This window comes from Zingiber officinale, chromosome 9B (assembly GCF_018446385.1).
Source record: "Zingiber officinale cultivar Zhangliang chromosome 9B, Zo_v1.1, whole genome shotgun sequence".
Taxonomy (NCBI): Eukaryota; Viridiplantae; Streptophyta; class Magnoliopsida; order Zingiberales; family Zingiberaceae; genus Zingiber; species Zingiber officinale.
This window is the reverse complement of record NC_056003.1, coordinates 38,578,825-38,596,489: the sequence shown is the minus strand read 5'-3', so window position 1 is coordinate 38,596,489 and position 17,665 is coordinate 38,578,825.

Sequence of the window (17,665 nt, the reverse complement as noted above, 5' to 3'; positions counted from 1 at the left end):
CATCGCCTTGCCCAACAACTACATGGCGGCCCCCATTAGACGGCGTTAATACTAGCACAGAGTAGCGCACTGATTAATCAGACCCATTCAGCGGCCCGCATCTCTATTGGAGTCAAGTATGAGTCCCAGCGAGATAGAGTCTAGGTGACTCTCATTAACGGCATTGAGTATTTTTTAGCTACCGGCGTCGAAGGATAATGCTTTAGATTGACGTCTTCGCGCCTCCGTAATTAGTTTTACGATCCTTTCATAGCATTCATAATGTTAATCTATTATAATATTAATTATCTCATAAAAAATATGAAAATCATTATCATATATTTATTATAATAATATATTTTTTATTTATATTTTTTTAATATTAACATTCATTATTTATGATTTTCATCATCCACTCAATTATCTTAAAATTAATACATATTAAATAAATATAATTTAAATATATTTTAAAATATTAAAATTATTATTATTATTTTTAATAATAATCTTACTTTTGAAAAAATAATTTTATTATTTTTAACAAATAATATTAATTTTTTAATATATTTATTAAATAAAATAGATGTTTGTGAGAAGTACCACAACAATATTTTCTCTTAAAGAAAACCTGAAGCAATAAAGCCAGAAGAAGATTTGGTATAAGACGTGGGTGCACCTTATGACAATTGAGTGTCTAAAATTACAAAGTTGGGAAAATAAAATTTATTTAAAATTATCATATAATTATGAAATTAAAATGCAGCAATAACTTAGAATAAATTACATTATGATTAAATTAAAAATAACATATAAAATATTAATTCACGAATTGTTATTGTATTACCCCAAATATGCTCAACTAAGTCGGCAAGAAGTTGGTGATGAACTTGAGTGTCACGTAGTTCAGAATTTGTTCGAAGATAATCTTGAAATCCTTGATTTGAGCCATGGATAGATTGTGTGGATTCGCCACCTTTATCGTTGTACCAATTTGTCATGTGACCTCCCTTATCCTCAACAATCATGTTTTGCAAAATAGTGCATGCTAACATGATTTGTTTTTTACTTTTTTCTATGCCTATAACGAGCTGGACCTCTGACAATCGCCCATCAAGATTGGAGCACCTCAAATATCGTTCGACATCTTTTCTTGCAGACTCCCGTCTTTCCTTAAACAACTTCCTCTTGGAATCCTCCGAACAAGGAAACACCTTAACGAAAGTAGCCCACTCAAGATATATTCCATCTGTTAGATAATAACCCTTTGTATATACAGTGTCGTTCACCGTGAAATTAATATCCGACGCATTTCCTTTCAATACATTATTGAATATGAGAGATTTATATAATACGTTAATATCGTTATGTGACCGGACGATACTAAATAATGCATGTCATATCCACAAGTCATGAAACATGATCGCTTCAAACACGATTGTTAGTGACCCATGTCCCCTTGTAAATTGACTTTTCCAATGAATTGGACAATTTTTTCATTTTCAGTGCATACAATCAAGGCTATCCAACCTTCCAGGGAAGCCGTGTCTCTCATCATGCATTTGAAGAAGACGTTGAACATCAGCAACATTTGACATTCTCAAGTACTTATCCCCAAATATTTCAACTACATATCCGTAGAACTTGAAAAGACACCTGATGGCAGTTGATTCATCCATACGTAGGTACTTGTCAAGATGGTCGGCGAGGACTCCGTAAGCTAGTTGACGAATCGCAGCAGTGCATTTTTGTAGTGATGACAACCCTTTTCTTCGCACAACATCGTCTCTATGTTGAAAAATCGCTAAATGATTCTCTAATGCATTCGCTATGCAGAGGAATAACTCTCTTAGTATTCGAAATTGTCTTCAAATTATTTCATCGTGATACACCGAGTTTATAGAGAAATAATCATTGACGAGTCTCTCATGTTCGACTTCACGATTTCTTTAGACGAACCTTCTTCTTCTGCATGTTTCCCTCCTCTGATATGATTGCATAAGTTGTTGGTGTGGTTGAAGAACCAATAACATCAGTTCTTCACCCGGATCATAAGCTTGCTCATTGATTTTAACATGGACTTCGTGTAGGATCGAAAGCGCTAGAGAGGGGGGGGGGGGGGGTAAATAGCGCTTGTAGCTAATTCGTTCGTTAGAGTAAAACACGCAGTGGAAAAGTAGATACCACAAACACCAAAGATTTTTACTTAGTTCAGAGCCTATGGCGACTCCTGCTCCAAGGCTCACACACGTTGAGTGTTTACTTTGGGCAATCACTATTAATTCGGAAAATTACAATTTGAAGTACAAGATTAAAGTAATAAAAGGAAATTATAGCGACAACAGGAATCAGTAAACTTGAAGCTTCTAGTCGTTAAAGTCGAGTTACAGCTTTATTGGGTCGTTCTTTGAGCAACACACGGAAGAAGGATCGTAATTTTTGGAGTGTTGTGTAGAAGCTGCTGCTCAAATCTGCCTTAAGTAGGTTATTGAGGGCGCCTCCAACCATATGGAGGGCACCCTCAAGCCCTGAGTCAACCACGCGTGGATAAGCTCCGCACTGCCCGTTGCTTATCCGCCCAAGGGCGCCTCCAAGCACCATGGAGGGCACCCTCCACACTAGCATCGAGGGCGCCTCCAACACCCCTGAAGGGTGCCTCCTGCTCTACTGCACGGACTCTTCCAGCACCGCACCCGAGGCGCCTCCAAGCTTCATGGAGGGCACCTCGGGTACTGTTCATCTGAGGCTTTAAGACTTTTTCACTCTTTGTAAGATGTGTTAGTCCAAAATATAAAACATATAATGTAAAATAGAGTTTAGCACAATAACAGTTCTGACTTCGGATTTTCATCCGGAAATCCTAGGTCGAACTGACGCCTACTGTTCCCTCACTGAGGAACACATCCTCACCTACTCCACTCAAGAGAGTTTACCTATTGCCAGTCCGGTCCTCTAGACCGATTGGACTTTTGCTCAACACCCGAGGCTTCCGGTCTTCATGCTGGACATCTGCTCCACAACCCGTCCAGACTTTTACCCGATCCGCGACCACCAGGATTTCAACCTAGAGTCTCCGACTCTAGGATTTTTGCCCGAAGCACTTGACCTGCCAAGACTTTCCGCCTAGGGTTACCACCCCTAAAACCTAGGTGTTTGAGTAATCACAATGGTCTGTGCGACTATATATTTTGGTGTTTGGGCAAAGGGTTTAAGTTAGGTTCATCCTTGTATTTGATATGTGTATATGAGTGTGCAGGTTTGTAGGATACACATATGACTAAGCTTGATGACTTCAGGTCCGGTGAAGGATGGAGCATCTGAGGGACCGTGGGCAAGGCAGTAAGGATGAGGGCCGAGGGAAGCGACTTCGAGGCATACGCGAAGGATAACATTGGGGACGAGTCGTGGGCTTGGATGCATCTGAGGGATGAGAGCTAAAGGAAGTAGGCTTAAAGGCCAGAGGTTAAGGCTGCAATGAAGGGTCAAGTGAGTCGTGAGGGTACGAGTGCATAAAAGATTGTACTCAAGATAAAATCCTAGGTTTAGAATTTTATTGCAGCAGTACTGTAGCAGTTACTGTAGCAGTCGACTGGTGTAGTCGACTGTGCAGTCGATTGGGAGAGAACAGAATGCTTCTGTTCGCTCGATCAGTATGGAGCAGTCGACTGGTACTTTTACTAGTCGATTGGTATCGAGCCGTTGGGATTTAACGGTCGAATCTCCACAGAGGACAGTCGACTGATGGTTTTAGCAGTTGACTGGTAGGCGGAGTTTTTCAATCCGTGACCTATATAACCAAGCCTTGGGAGCTTGGTTATAGTTGACGAAATTAATGGTGGTAAACCCTAATTAGTAGTCTACTAGTTCTCAAATGCTTATGAGTATTATGATGAGGTTTCTCCACCCACAAGAAGCGACTTGAGATAGCCAGAGTTTGCCGAGGGCTAATCTACCGACGGATAGGGATCGCCCACCTTACGGATAGACGTAGAGTAGGAGCCCTAACCTCTGAACCACTTTAAACAACGTGTTAGCGGTTTGCATTTTCTTTCTTAGTCTTAGTCTTTAGCTTTTGTATTTGGATTTGTATTGTTTGTATTCTGTTGTGCTAACAAATACATAGGAAGCGAGTATTGGGGAGCGCCGTCTATCCAACCCCCTTCTAGCCAGCCACTGATCCCCTACAAGTGATATTAGAGCAATGCCGCTCTCCATTGGACTAACCACCAAGGAAGCAAAGATGACCGACTTGATAGAACTGCTAAAGTTCGAAGGAGGAAGTTTATGGGACATCACATTTTGGTTGGTAAAAATGAAGAACTTCTTTGAGACGAATTGGGACACGATGATGGTCATCGAGGAACCATTCGAAGTCCCGAAGGATAAGAAAGGGAAGAAACTCTGACCATGACATTGGACGGAAGAGCAAATCACACGGTCAAAGGCAAATGATAAGGTAATATCAATTTTGGTAGATATTTTGCCTTCTAATGTGTTAAGTGATATAGGTGAATACGAGAATGCCCATGAATTGTGGAGCAAAGTGAAGAAAGTTCTAGGGAAGGAACTCATTGTTGGTGCGGTTAGCACTAACGATTTAACCCAGGTTTTGATGAATGACAAATAGGTTAAGTTAGTTTTGTTGTTGTCTGACACTTTGATCGAGTGTGCAGGAGAAGTCCAGACAGGTCGACGGGCTGACCGGATGTCTGGCACAAAGTCCAGCTAGGTCGACGGGCTGACCGGATAGCTGGCAAGAAGTCCAAGCGGGTCGACGGGCTGACCGGACGCTTGGCGAGAAGTCCAGCTAGGTCGACGGGCTGACCGGATAGCTGGCGAGAAGTCCAGACGGGTCGAAGGGCTGACCGGACGTCTGGCAGGTAAGTAAGGTAAGTCACTGGAGGGGAGTGACTGCGAGGACGCGTTCCCGGGAAGGGAACATTAGGCGTCGATCCGGCTTAGATCCATTTCGGATATCTAAGTCGAGATCGTGACTAGATTCCGGTCTCGGAAAGACGGAATCTAAGTCATACTCTTTTTATCCATCTGTTGAACTTTAACTGTGCTAACAATCTATTTTACAGGATGTATATTTGCCTCGGACTAACTTTGTTTTGCAGGAAAAGGGAGTTTTCTGGAACAAGGTGGTCCGGGCGCTCGGACCGGAAGGCGAATTCTATCCAGCCAAGTCGTCGCCACGTGGAGCATATCGGTTTGAGCAGTTACGTCACATTCCAGGCGCCCGGAACAGCATATAAAAGAAGCCCCAAGCAGGAGCTTCAGAATCAATCAATCAAGCTGAGAACTCTTCTACTGCTGGTCTTGCTGCTCGACGTTCAGTGCGACGCCAACAAAGCTCCGACACTACGCTCCGTTCTTTTCCCTTTTTGTCGGTATTTGTTTTCAGTTTTCATTAGCATTCCCTGTACGGTTCTTTTGTAATCATCATTTCGAATTGCTAGTGATTGCCCAACGAAAGTGGTCAAGGACCACGGCCCTTCGAGTAGGAGTCGTCACAAGCTCCGAACGAAGTAAAACCATTGTGTCTATTTTACTTTTCCGCTGCGTTTATACTCGATATTTTCGAATCGATATTCACCCCCCCCTCTATCGAATCTAACGGTCTTACACTCATACCTACACAAGAGGAGAAAAAATTCGAAGAAAGTGATGAAGTGGTCCAAGAGGAGAAGAAGGACCAATCGGATGTAGAGACCAATTCAACATCAAAAGAAGAAAAAGAAGTGAATTCGGTCACATCCGAGGAGAAGGAAGATGAAGAGAGGTCATCCACAAGTGTGGATGAGGAAGATGAGGCATCATCCACATCCTCAAGGGTTGAAGAAGAATCCAAGACAAGTGAAGAAGAGGTCTTGGAGGTCAACCTAGTGAGCACCACCACCGAAGCAAAGTCAAAAGACAACATCATTTGCTTCGGGTGCAATGAGAAGGGACACTACAAGAGTAGATGTCCTATGGGTAAGAAAGAGGTATCTCCTAAACTCAATTCAATTTCTTTAGAATATAATTTGAGTTGTAGGAAGAAGAAGGAGAAGAAGCACATTAGGTGCTTCACGTGTGGAGAAATGGGACACTTCCACACAAAATGCCCAAGGAAGGGAGAGCTCAAGAAGTTGGCACAATTGAAGAAATGAGAGAAAGAGAAGAAGAGGAGCTCAAGTCAAGGGAGAACTTCAAGGGTAAGGGAGGTATACCCTAACTTGAATCGTAATTCAAATTTTTATGTTCTCATGCATGCTAGAAAAAATAATGATAATCATTATGTAGCAATAAAAATTTTTGGATTTAGATATCATGATAAAAGTAGGGTTAATGTAGATCAAACCCCTAAGGTATCCATTCATGATAACTTTAGAAACGGTAGACCTAAGGAAAACCAAGGTATTAATCCCAAGAAGGGGAGACATATGCCTAAAATGGATAGGTTTAGGAATGCCCAAGGTGGACATATCAACTCTAGGGTTAGGGACTTAGAAAAGGAAAATCAAGCTTTGAAGGCAAAGCTTGATAAGTTAGAGAAAATCCTAGAAAGATTCAATGTTGGATCTAAGGGTTTATGTATGATGTTGGGTAATCAAAGACCCAACAATGATAGATCGGGTCTAGAATACCGATCTAGTGTCTCCAATGCTAAGGGAAAGTCTTATGCTAGGGTTGCATATGATGATAGCAAGGAGAAGCCAATAAATGACAAGAGAAAGCCATTTAAAGGTAATGTTAAGTTAACCAAGGACAAGGTGTCCAAGGTTAAGAAGGTTAAATTTGTAGGCCAAGTGTCACCGAAGGTGTACCGATGTGGCCTAGCAATTGTGGATGAGTTAACTAAGGAGGTGGCTAAGGCTAAGAGCTCTAAGGGGAGCTCTAAGAGTCAATTTGAGACCCATGGTCAATGGATCTCAAGTGGATTATACTTGGGAGTCTAGAGGAGCCATGGAGTGTGTCAAATGGTTTGGAGATGAACTTGAATCTCAAACCTAGGGAATTAGCCAAGACCAAGGATTATAAAAGAAGGAGAGAGGGTGCCTCATGGACAGACAACCTATTCTTATTCCCTCTCTATTTCCTTGGTGGTCGGCCATGCTCCTTTCCTTTCTTCTTTCTTGTGGTCGGCGACACCACCTTCATCTTGTCACCTCTTTTGCTTCCTTAGGACCGACGGCATCAAGGGTTGCTATATCCTTATGACCGGTTGCTTGGAGAGGAAGAAGAAGAGGAGGAGAAGCACTTGGTGGCCGGTTGCTTGAAGGAGAAGAAGAAGAAGGAAATTTCCTATTTTGGCATCCTAGATGGCTCAAGAGTCTTGGAGAAGAAGAAGTGGTCCCAGTGAATTCATCTTGGTAGATCGTCGCCCACACGACGTCCAAGAGGAGGTGAGGAATACAACAGAAGATCAAGAGGTCTTTAGCTACAAAGAAAGGTATAACTAGTTGTCTTATTCCGCATCATACTAGTTTTCTTTGTATGGATCTTGAAATACCAAACACAAGAGGCTATTGGTTTTAGGCAATCAATTTTATGTTTTGATTTTATGTTTCAATTTTGTGTTTCTTTTGTTTTTTGATCTTGTGATTTGATTATTCTTAGTGGTTAAACCTAGGGTTACTATAAGGAGATTAAATATTGAATTTCGTTGAAAGGCTTTGTCTAGGAAGTGGTGGATGATCCCATACCCAAGAAGGCTTAGTGCCTCGCCATGTTTAACCTGGAAGCCGATCTTTGAAATAAATATTTAATCAACTTTATAACATGGGTGGATTTGGATTAATAATGTTAAGCATCGTTTGCGATCCAAGTCTAAACCTCTAAGAATAGATAAGTTGAACTTGGAATCAATAATGTTAAGTTCTGTTTGCGGTTCCAAGTTTAATTTCTAAAGAACACAATAGGTTATTAGGAAAGGTTCGACACTTGTACAAAATTTTTGTACAGTGGAACCAGTACGATATTCCGAGTAGCAACCAACAATGTTTTCAGGTAGCAGTTAGATGACTAGTGTGTCGCTTGGAGTATCCTGCCTGCTGGTCCTACGTCACATCTGAAGATCGTTTTGGGTTTCGTTTATGCTTTACTTGTATTTGGTATTTGGTGTATTTGGTATTACTGTATTTGTGTTGTTGTATAAAGCCTAACCGGCTAGCAGTGTGTTGATTTGGTTTGTATGAGCTTTTCTTTATCGTTTTTCCGCTGTGTTGGTTTTTAATATAGCCGAGTGGGTTGTTTATTGTATGTATATAACTGCATGGTTGTGTTTTATTATGTTCCAGCCGAGTGGGCTGAATATAAATTGCGTGGTTGTATATATATTCCAGAAGTATGTGGCTGATGTATTTTGTATGTATGTATGCTTCAGATTGTCACAGGTACAGGGGAGATGCTAGGGACTGCTTTGGGGACGTGACACTAGTACTCTTGCTTCCTAGGAGATCTCTCAACTACATTTTGGTTAATAGATAAACTTGGATCATATCAACTCATTAGGAAAAATAAAAATACCAAAAGAGAAAAAAAAAGAGAGAATAAAAAGAGTTTGTTCAAGTATTACACTTTGTAATCACTTAGTAAAAAAAAAGAGAATAAGGGATAAAAAAATAGTTGTCTTGAGTGGAAACTAACAAGTTACTCCTTTAAGACAACATTAGGCTACTAGGAAAATAACTGTTATATTTCTCTTGATACCGAGTATTCTTTTAAAACCTTGTATAGACTTTTAGAGGGATGAACTATGCATGTGGCAAGTAAATGCATATTACCAGAGGCATGAGGAACACAGTTAAATGATGAATTGACTAGACTTGGAGATTGACACTTGAAAAAGTTAGGTCACTTATTGTACTGAACACAAAGAACTTCTACTTAGGCCACACTCAAATAATTTTATATCATGCTCATCAATGAAACTATATGATAGGATTAGACTAATTCACTAGGTATTATGGCACATTATTTGCACACATAAATGTAGATTGCAAGTTTTACTTGAGGGCAAGTAAAGGTTTAAATCTGGGGGATTTTGATGTGTGCATTTCATATATGGTTTTATCATAGTTTGACGCATATCATGTCTCATTTTATATGCATATATTTCATGTTTTCATCTCTTTTTTCATCATTTTGATACTTTCCTAGTTTGGAGAACTACTTTGCTTGCTTCATTGATAGAATGTGTTTTTAGAGTAAAAATGGAGCATAAATCTATTGGTACAGGGAGCACCAAATGATCGAACCTGAGTTATGATAATGGTAAAGAGTTATAAGTTAAGTATTATAGTTGTTATAATAAGTTGAACTAAGTGTGCAGCAAAGTCCTAAGTAATCTTAGACAAAGTGAAAGCCCTAGTTGAGGCTAGGGAAAAGGTGGAACAATAAGATATGTTTCATGCAAGGAAATATGGCATTGGGGTCATATTACATGATAATTGATTTTGGATGTATAGATGTCATATAAACCAATGCTAGAGATGCATTTTGGGTTAGTATGAGCAAATACATCAAGAGAAAGCCAAAACTAGGACTTTAGGTCAAGGTTCAATTGAACCATTTAACTAGTTTTGAGTTTTGCGTCAATCTTGGGATTTGTGATAAATATATTTATATATATATATTTTTTCCAAGTAGACATTGATAAAATAGACATCTCTATAAAATTTGAGAATTTTTGGAGGTCTGTGGAATTTTTGGTGTATTACTGAAGTTGGTCAGAAAAGACTAATTTTTACAGAAATAGGGTACCAGTCGACTAGTGCAGTTATCAGTCGATTGGTAACAGTATTTTTGAGCACAGAATGTCTCTGTAAGCTCATTTCGATAAGAGTAGTCGACTGGTACTTCTGGCAGTCGACTGATACCAGTCTGAAATTATTTTCAGCACTGGATTTTAACCGGGTCAGCTCGTATATGTGTATGAGATCCATGGTGAATAAATACATGAGTTTAGGATCAATTTGATGATAAAGTTTTCAATAATTGGGATATTTTTGGTGCTTTTTATTGTTAGGCAAAGGGGGAGAAGTAAGGTTTAGTTGGGAAAACCTTAAGTGTCTTTGTGTAAGGGGAGCCTTGTGATAGGTTCTTAAATAGCCCTATAGGAAATTCCTAGCTCAATAGGGAGCATAGGTGTAGGGGGAGCCTTGAGATATGTTCAAATGCATGTTGCATTATTTTTAATTTGGCAGTGTAAGTCCAAGTGTGTAGCCTTGACAATGTAAGTTCACTGGGCGGTGTAAGTCCAAGTATGTAGCCTTGGCAACATAAGTCCATTTGACGGAGTAAGTCCAAGTGTGTAGCCTTATCATCGTAAGTCCATTATTTTTAGCATATTGTTTTGCTATTATGTTTTTCCTAACTTAAACGTATTGCCAAACATCAAAAAGGGAGAGATTGTTGGAGCAATCTCAATGGTCCGTGCGACCATATATTTTGGTGTTTGGGTAAATGATTTAAGTTAGATTCACCCTTGTATTTGATATGTGTATATGAGTGTGCAAGTTTGCAGGATACACATATGACTAAGCTTGATGGCTTCGGGTCCGGTGAAGGATAGAGCATCCGAGAGATCGTGGACAAGGCAGTAAGGACGAGGGCCGAGGGTCGAGGGAAGCGACTTCGAGGCATACATGAAGGATGACATTAGGGACGAGCCGCGGGCTTGGACGCATCCGAGGGACGAGAGCCAAAGGAAGTAGGCTTGAAAGCTAGAGGTCAAGGCTACAATGAAGGGTCAAGTGAGTCGTGAGGGTACGAGTGCATGAGAGATTGTACTCAGGGTAAAATCATAGGTTTAGGGTTTTATTGCAGCAATTACCGTAGCAGTTACTGTAACAATTACTGTAGCAGTTTACTGTACCAATCGACTGGTGAAAACACCAATCGACTGGTGTAGTTGACAGGGCAGTCGACTGGGAGCGAACAGAATGCTTTTATTCGCTCAATCAGTGTGAGCAGTCGATTGGTACTTTTACCAGTCGACTGGTATCAAGCCGTTGTGATGTAACGGTCGAATCTCCACAGAGGACAGTCAACTGATGATTTTAACAGTCGACTAGTAGGCGGGATTTTCCAACCCGCGACCTATATAACCAAGCCTTGGGAGCTTGTGAGTGTTGTGGTGGTAAACCCTAATTAGTAGTTTACTAGTTCTCAAGTGCTTGTGAGTGTTGTGGTGAGGTTTCTCCACCCACAAGGAGAGACTTGAGATAGCCGGAGTTTGCCCGGGGCTAATCCACCGAAGGATACGGATCGCCCACCTTACGGATAGTCGTGGAGTAGGAGCCATAACCTCCGAACCACGTTAAACAACGTGTTAGCGGTTTGCATTTTCTTTCTTAGTCTTAGTCTTTAGCTTTTGTATTTGGATTTGTATTGTTTATATTCCGCTGTGCTAACAAATACATAGGAAGTGAGTATTTGGGGGCGCTGTCTATCCAACCCCCCTTCTAGCCGGCCACTGATCCCCTACACTAGGATTACCACCCCCTAGGGTTTTCCCTTTGCCTAATCACAGCTAGGATTTTTCCTCACATAGGGTTACCACCCCCTAGGACCTAGGGTTACCACCCCCTAAGATCTAGGGTTATCACCCTCTAGGGTTTTCCACCTGCCTAACCGCAGCTAGGACTTTTATTTAAGTACACTTAGGACTTTCCTGCAAACTCAACAAACTTTGTTAGATAATAAGACAATTTAACTTTGGACCCTTTGACATGATCAAAACACAGGTTCGACTGTCGGATGCTTCCCGCACCAACAATCTCCCCCTTTTTTATTATGGCAACACGGTTCAAAATTAAGTAAACATAACAAGATAATTAAGGTATTTAAGCATGAGCATAACTAAAAAATTTCCTTATGCTTAAAAATTTCCTTATGTTCTTCCTTTCATAATAATTATGTTTAAATTCTTAACTTTTTCTTAATTTTGGCTTTTTTCTCCCCCTTTGACATAAATAAAAAATAATACTAAGTAGAGAGAAGGTTGTAAAGATAGACAAAGTTTTTAAATCTTTAGCTCCCCTGAAAGGCAACACTTAGTTTTAAAAATAATTTCTTTAAAAAACACTTAGCTAAGTTAGAAATTCTGTGAAAATACTTAGCTTTTTCAACAAAAGCTTAGATAAATTTAAGCTTTGAAAATTACTTAGCCGAATATAGTTTTGAAAACACTTATCTTTTTCAATAAAAACTTAGCTTTAAAAGGATTTTGATAAACAATTAGGTTTGAAAAAGATGTTGATAAAAGCTTAACTTTAATACTTAGTTTTCACAAGAAAGACTTAGCTAAATTTTGAAAATAATTATTTTGTTAAGTACTTGGTTTTTATAACAAAATTTGATAAAAACTTAGTACATAGCTTAAAAAGCTTTTGATAAAAACACTTTAGCGAAAAAACATTGTAAAAAAAACTTAGTTTTAAAAAAATATTTTTAGATAAAAAGCATAGTTACAAACTTAAAATTTTGAACTTGCTTTTTCAAATAAGATTTTATTTTTTTTTAAAAAAATTAAACACTGAACTTCTTTTTTTTTTAAAAAAATAAAAATTAATGGCTAAACCTTCTTTTCACTCCCCCTTAATTAATGCCAAAATTATATGTTTTAAGTTTTAGGGTATTTTAGAGTCCAAGCATGAGTAAATCAAAAGTATACAATTTATTTTTCCTGATTTTCCATCTCACCCATTCTAGGTTATCAAGCATGATGTTTAACTTATGAGTGTGTGTGAGACGAACTTAAGTTAATTTTTAACTTAATTTTAAGTTTATAAATTGATATGGGGTTATGATAAGTGGACCCTTTGCAGAAGAGAAAAAGGGGCAACAAGGACAAGGAAGGCTGAAAAGAGCAAGAAAAGGATATAGTAGGCCGCCCGAAAAAGGTTTGACCAGGTAAGAGTGTTGCTACATGTTACGCAGGCAAAGACCGGTCGAACGTAATAGATCGGCCGAGCATATGAGTTTGGCAGGCGAAGACCGGACGAGTGGAAAAGACCGGGCGAGCATATGACTTTGGCAGGCAAAGACCGGTCGAGCGTAATAGACCGACCGAGCATATGAGTTCGGCAGGCAAAGACCGGTCAAGTATAAATAGCCGACCGAGTATAGAAGTACTTAGCTTCATGCAAAATGAAGACATAGCACGTGCGGCAGACAAAAACCGGTCGAGTGGAAGAGACCGACCGAGCATATGAGTTCGGCAGACAAAGATCGACCGAGTGGAAGAGACCGACCAAATGTAGAAGCACTTAGCCCTAAGCTGTCCAGAAGGCTTATATACGCCCGACTGGTTAATCTCGGTCGATAAGGTATGATCGGTCGAGCACAGAGGCATTTAGTCTCGCCCGACCCTTAGCATACAGCCGACCGAGGGAAGGTCGATCAGGCAATAGTATTTGTACATGCCCGATTAGTTAATCTCGGTCGATAATGTGTGATCGACTGGCACAATAGACTCGCCAAACATGGAAAGTCGATCGAGCATAAAGGTCGTCAACCTTACACGATTTTCTGGCATATTTATAATAGTTGAGTCCTGGCCGAGTATAAATAACAGATCGAGTATAAAATATCGGCCGAGACTAGTATAACGAAGATATTCCTCATATATACAGAATGAGCTTATGTGACTAACTAGGTGTATGTAACAGGTAAACCATAATAATATGTGATCATATGACATCTTAATTAATTTGGTGGCAAATAGCTTCTAGAAGTCTCCACAAGTATGCTAAACGACAAAAAAGGTACATCTGGGGTAAGAAAAAGATTCCTTAAACTATTATTGCAGTTTCGACTTACGTCGTCTCCTAACAAACTCTAATGAACTGGGGTCCACCTCATGACTGTGGAGGTTAGATGAGGTGGAATAAAAGGGGAATCTTCTCCACTGGCAAGGTACGCAAACATACGCATTGCATCATAATCAAACCCTAATTCCATTTTTCCGGTACTTCTTCTTCTCCGAGAGACTAACTTGAGTGTCGGAGGGCCTAGCCAGGGATTCCCACCCCGGTCTTAGGTCTCTAACACTTTGTTGGTTGGTCCCATAGTGTGCAGGAAGAGGAGATCATCCATTGGATCGCCGAGCCTTCGCTGATCCACGGTGTTCCTCATAGGAGTTCACCTTTCCATGGGGGTACCTCGTCGGAGTTCATTTTTCCGAGGTATTGTTTGCAGATCCGCTTTGATTTTCTCGGATCTATTATTCTGCATTTAGGCTCTTGTTGTTGGTTGCTACTCGGAAAACCTATAGGTTCCACTGTACAAAAATTTTGTACAAAGGTCTGAACCTTTTCCTAGCTACCATGTGTTCTTTTAAATTAAATTTTGGATCGCCTGCGGAACTTAACACGTTTGATCCAAAACTTAATCTATTTGTTCTTTTAGGTTTTGACTTGGATCTCCTGCGGAACTTAACACGTTCGACCCAAGTCTCCTTAAGTTATTAATTCCATTAAATATTAATTTCCATAAAAGGTTCCCAGTACTGACGTGGCGAGGCACATGACCTTCTTGGATATGGGAGCAACCACCACCGACTAGACAAAACCTTTAATAGAAAGCTAATATTTAATTTCCTAAAATAACTTTAGGTTAACCAAAGAGAACAATCAAATCACAAGGAAAAGAAAGAAATAAAAGAACACAACTTCGAAAAAACATATTCGAAATTCTAGAACGTAAGCCTCTTGTATTTGGTATTATTTCCATAAATAACTAGCATGATCGGAAATAAAATTTACTAGTTATACCTTGTAGAAAACCTCTTGATCTTCTACGTATTCCTCTTCTAACCTCGGACGTTGTGTGGGCAGCGATCTTCGAGACGAGAAACCACCAATCACCTTCTTCTCCTCCTAGCTAGGTTCGCCAACAGGAAGCTTCACCAAGGAAGAAAACAAAATACTAACCAAGCTCCAAGAGATGCTAGCTTTCTCTTCTTCTTCTTCTTCTTCTCCGAGTAGTATCCGCCACCACAAGAGCTCCAATAGAAGGGTAGGGTTCGGCCACCACAAGAGGAGGAGAGGTTGGCCGGCCACACCAAGGAACAAAAGAGGGAGAGGAATAATAGATGTTGTGTCTTGTGAAGGCACCCTCACCACTTCTTTTATATTCCTTGGCCTAGGCAAATTAGGAAATTTAATTACAATAAAATTTCCTTAATTTCCTTGACATGATTTAATTGAGAAAAATTAAATAAAATTTCCAATTTAATCTCTAATGGCCGGCCACTTCTAGAGGAAATAAATTAGACAAGTTTTAATCAACAAATTAAAACTTCCTAATTTGTTTCCGGAAATTTTAAAAATAAAATTTCTCTTTAAAAATCTCTTCATGGTTGATAAAGGAAATTTCTATAATTTTAATTTTATCAACATGTGGATAATTTTTAAAGAGAAAATAAAATAACTCATCAATCTACAAATAAGGAAAGAGATCTAATCTCTTTCTTTAATCTTTGTAGATCTTTACAAGAGAGATATTTTAATTTTAATTCTCTTTAAAAATTATTTCTTCCACGTAATAAAAACTAAAATTAAAATCCCTTTTTAATTTAATTTGGCCGGCCCCACTAGCTTGGGTTCAAGCTAGGGCCACCCAATAATATACCTAGGCCGGCCCTAGCTTGGTTCCCAAGCTAGCTTGGCCGGCCCCTTATTAGTGGGTATAGAAGGTGGGTATAGGTGGGTATAAAACTTCTACAAATAATAGGCTACGATAGGGACCGAGAGGAGGAATTGGTTTTGGTCTCCGATAAAATTAAGCATCCCGTGTTCGCAACCTAATTTTATCAATGATAATTCATTCCACTAGAGAACTATCATTGAACTACCGCACCAATCCCAAATTATATTTTTGGGCTCCTTCTTATTATGAGTGTGTTAGTCTCCCTGTGTTTAAGATATCGAATGTCCACTAATTAAGTGAGTTACTGACAACTCATTTAATTAATGTCTAAGTCCAAGAGTAGTACCACTCAACCTTATTATCATGTCTGACTAAGTCCACCTGCATGGTTTAACATGACAATCTTTATGAGCTCCTCTTGAGGACATTATCAACCTAGTATCTCTAGGACACAGTTTCCTTCTATAATCAACAACACACACTATAAGTGATACCATTTCCCAACTTATCGGGTTTATTGATTCAACAAACTAAATCTCACCCATTGATAAATTAAAGAAATAAATATCAAATATATGTGCTTGTTATTACATTAGGATTAAGAGCACACACTTCCATAATAACCGAGGTCTTTGTTTCTTTATAAAGTCAGTATAAAAGAAACGACCTCAAATGGTCCTACTCAATACACTCTGAGTGTACTAGTGTAATTATATAGTCAAGATAAACTAATACCTAATTACACTACAACCTTCCAATGGTTTGTTCCTTTCCATCATGGTCGTGAGCTACTGTTTATAATTTATAAGGTACTAATAACATGATCTTCTGTGTGTGACACCACACACCATGTCATCTACAATATAAATTAATTGAGCAACTACATTTATCATAAATGTAGACATTTGACCAATGTGATTCTTATTTCTAGATAAATGTTTATACCAAAAGCTAGGCTTTTAGTATACACTCCAACAATCTCCCACTTATACTAAAAGACTAAGCTGCTATATCTGCTGCCATACATCTGATTCCTAACCCTTCAACATGCCCATCAAAAGCTCTTGCCTTAAGGACCTCAGTGGAAGGATCAATAGGTCATCACCTGATGCAATCTAGGCGGCAACAACTTCTCCTCGTTTATACGATTTCTCGTATTGGGTGGTACTTGCTCTATTGTGTTTACTTGCCTTATAGACTTATGGTTTCTTGAGTTTGCTTCTGCACCAACATTATTACAATAAATTGTAATAATCTTTGGACAAACCGAAATCATATCTAAGTCTATCTTGAGGTTATTGAGTCATCTGACTTTTAATGGCTACCTCCGAGGCTTGCCATATACTAAGCTTCTATGGTGGAGTCGAGAAAAACACCTATGCTTATCACTCTTCCATAGTTATGACTTTACCTCCTAAAATAAACACAAAACCCCGAGGTTGACTTATTATTGTCCCTATCCGATTGGAGGTCAAAATCCATACAACCCATAGGAACCAAATTAACTGCCTTGTAAGCTAGCATATAATCTTTAGTGCCTCTAAGGTACTTTAATATATACTTTACTGCAGTCCAATGTCCTTGTCTAGGGTTACTTTGATATCTGCTAACTATGCTCTTAGCAAAACAGATTTCTGATCTCGTGCATAGCATACATTAGGTTGTCTAACTGCCGAAGCATAAAGAACTACCTACATGTCCTCAATCTCCTTTAATGTCATCGGAGACATCTCTTTAGATAAAGACACTCCATGCTTAAAAGGTAAGAAACCTTTTGAGGAGTTTTGCATGCTTAAAACGAGCAAGGATTTTTCCGATGTATCAAGCTTGGAATAAATATATTTTTTCTTGTGATCCCTTATTACTTTGATCTTAAAAATATATACATTCTCCTAAGTCCTTTATATCGAATTATTTGGACAACCATACGCCTACTTCTGACAACATTTTGATATTGTTTCCAACTACCAAAAATGTTATCTACGTATAGTACAAGAAATATCACCACGTTTCCATCACATCTTTTGTATACACAAAACTTTATCCG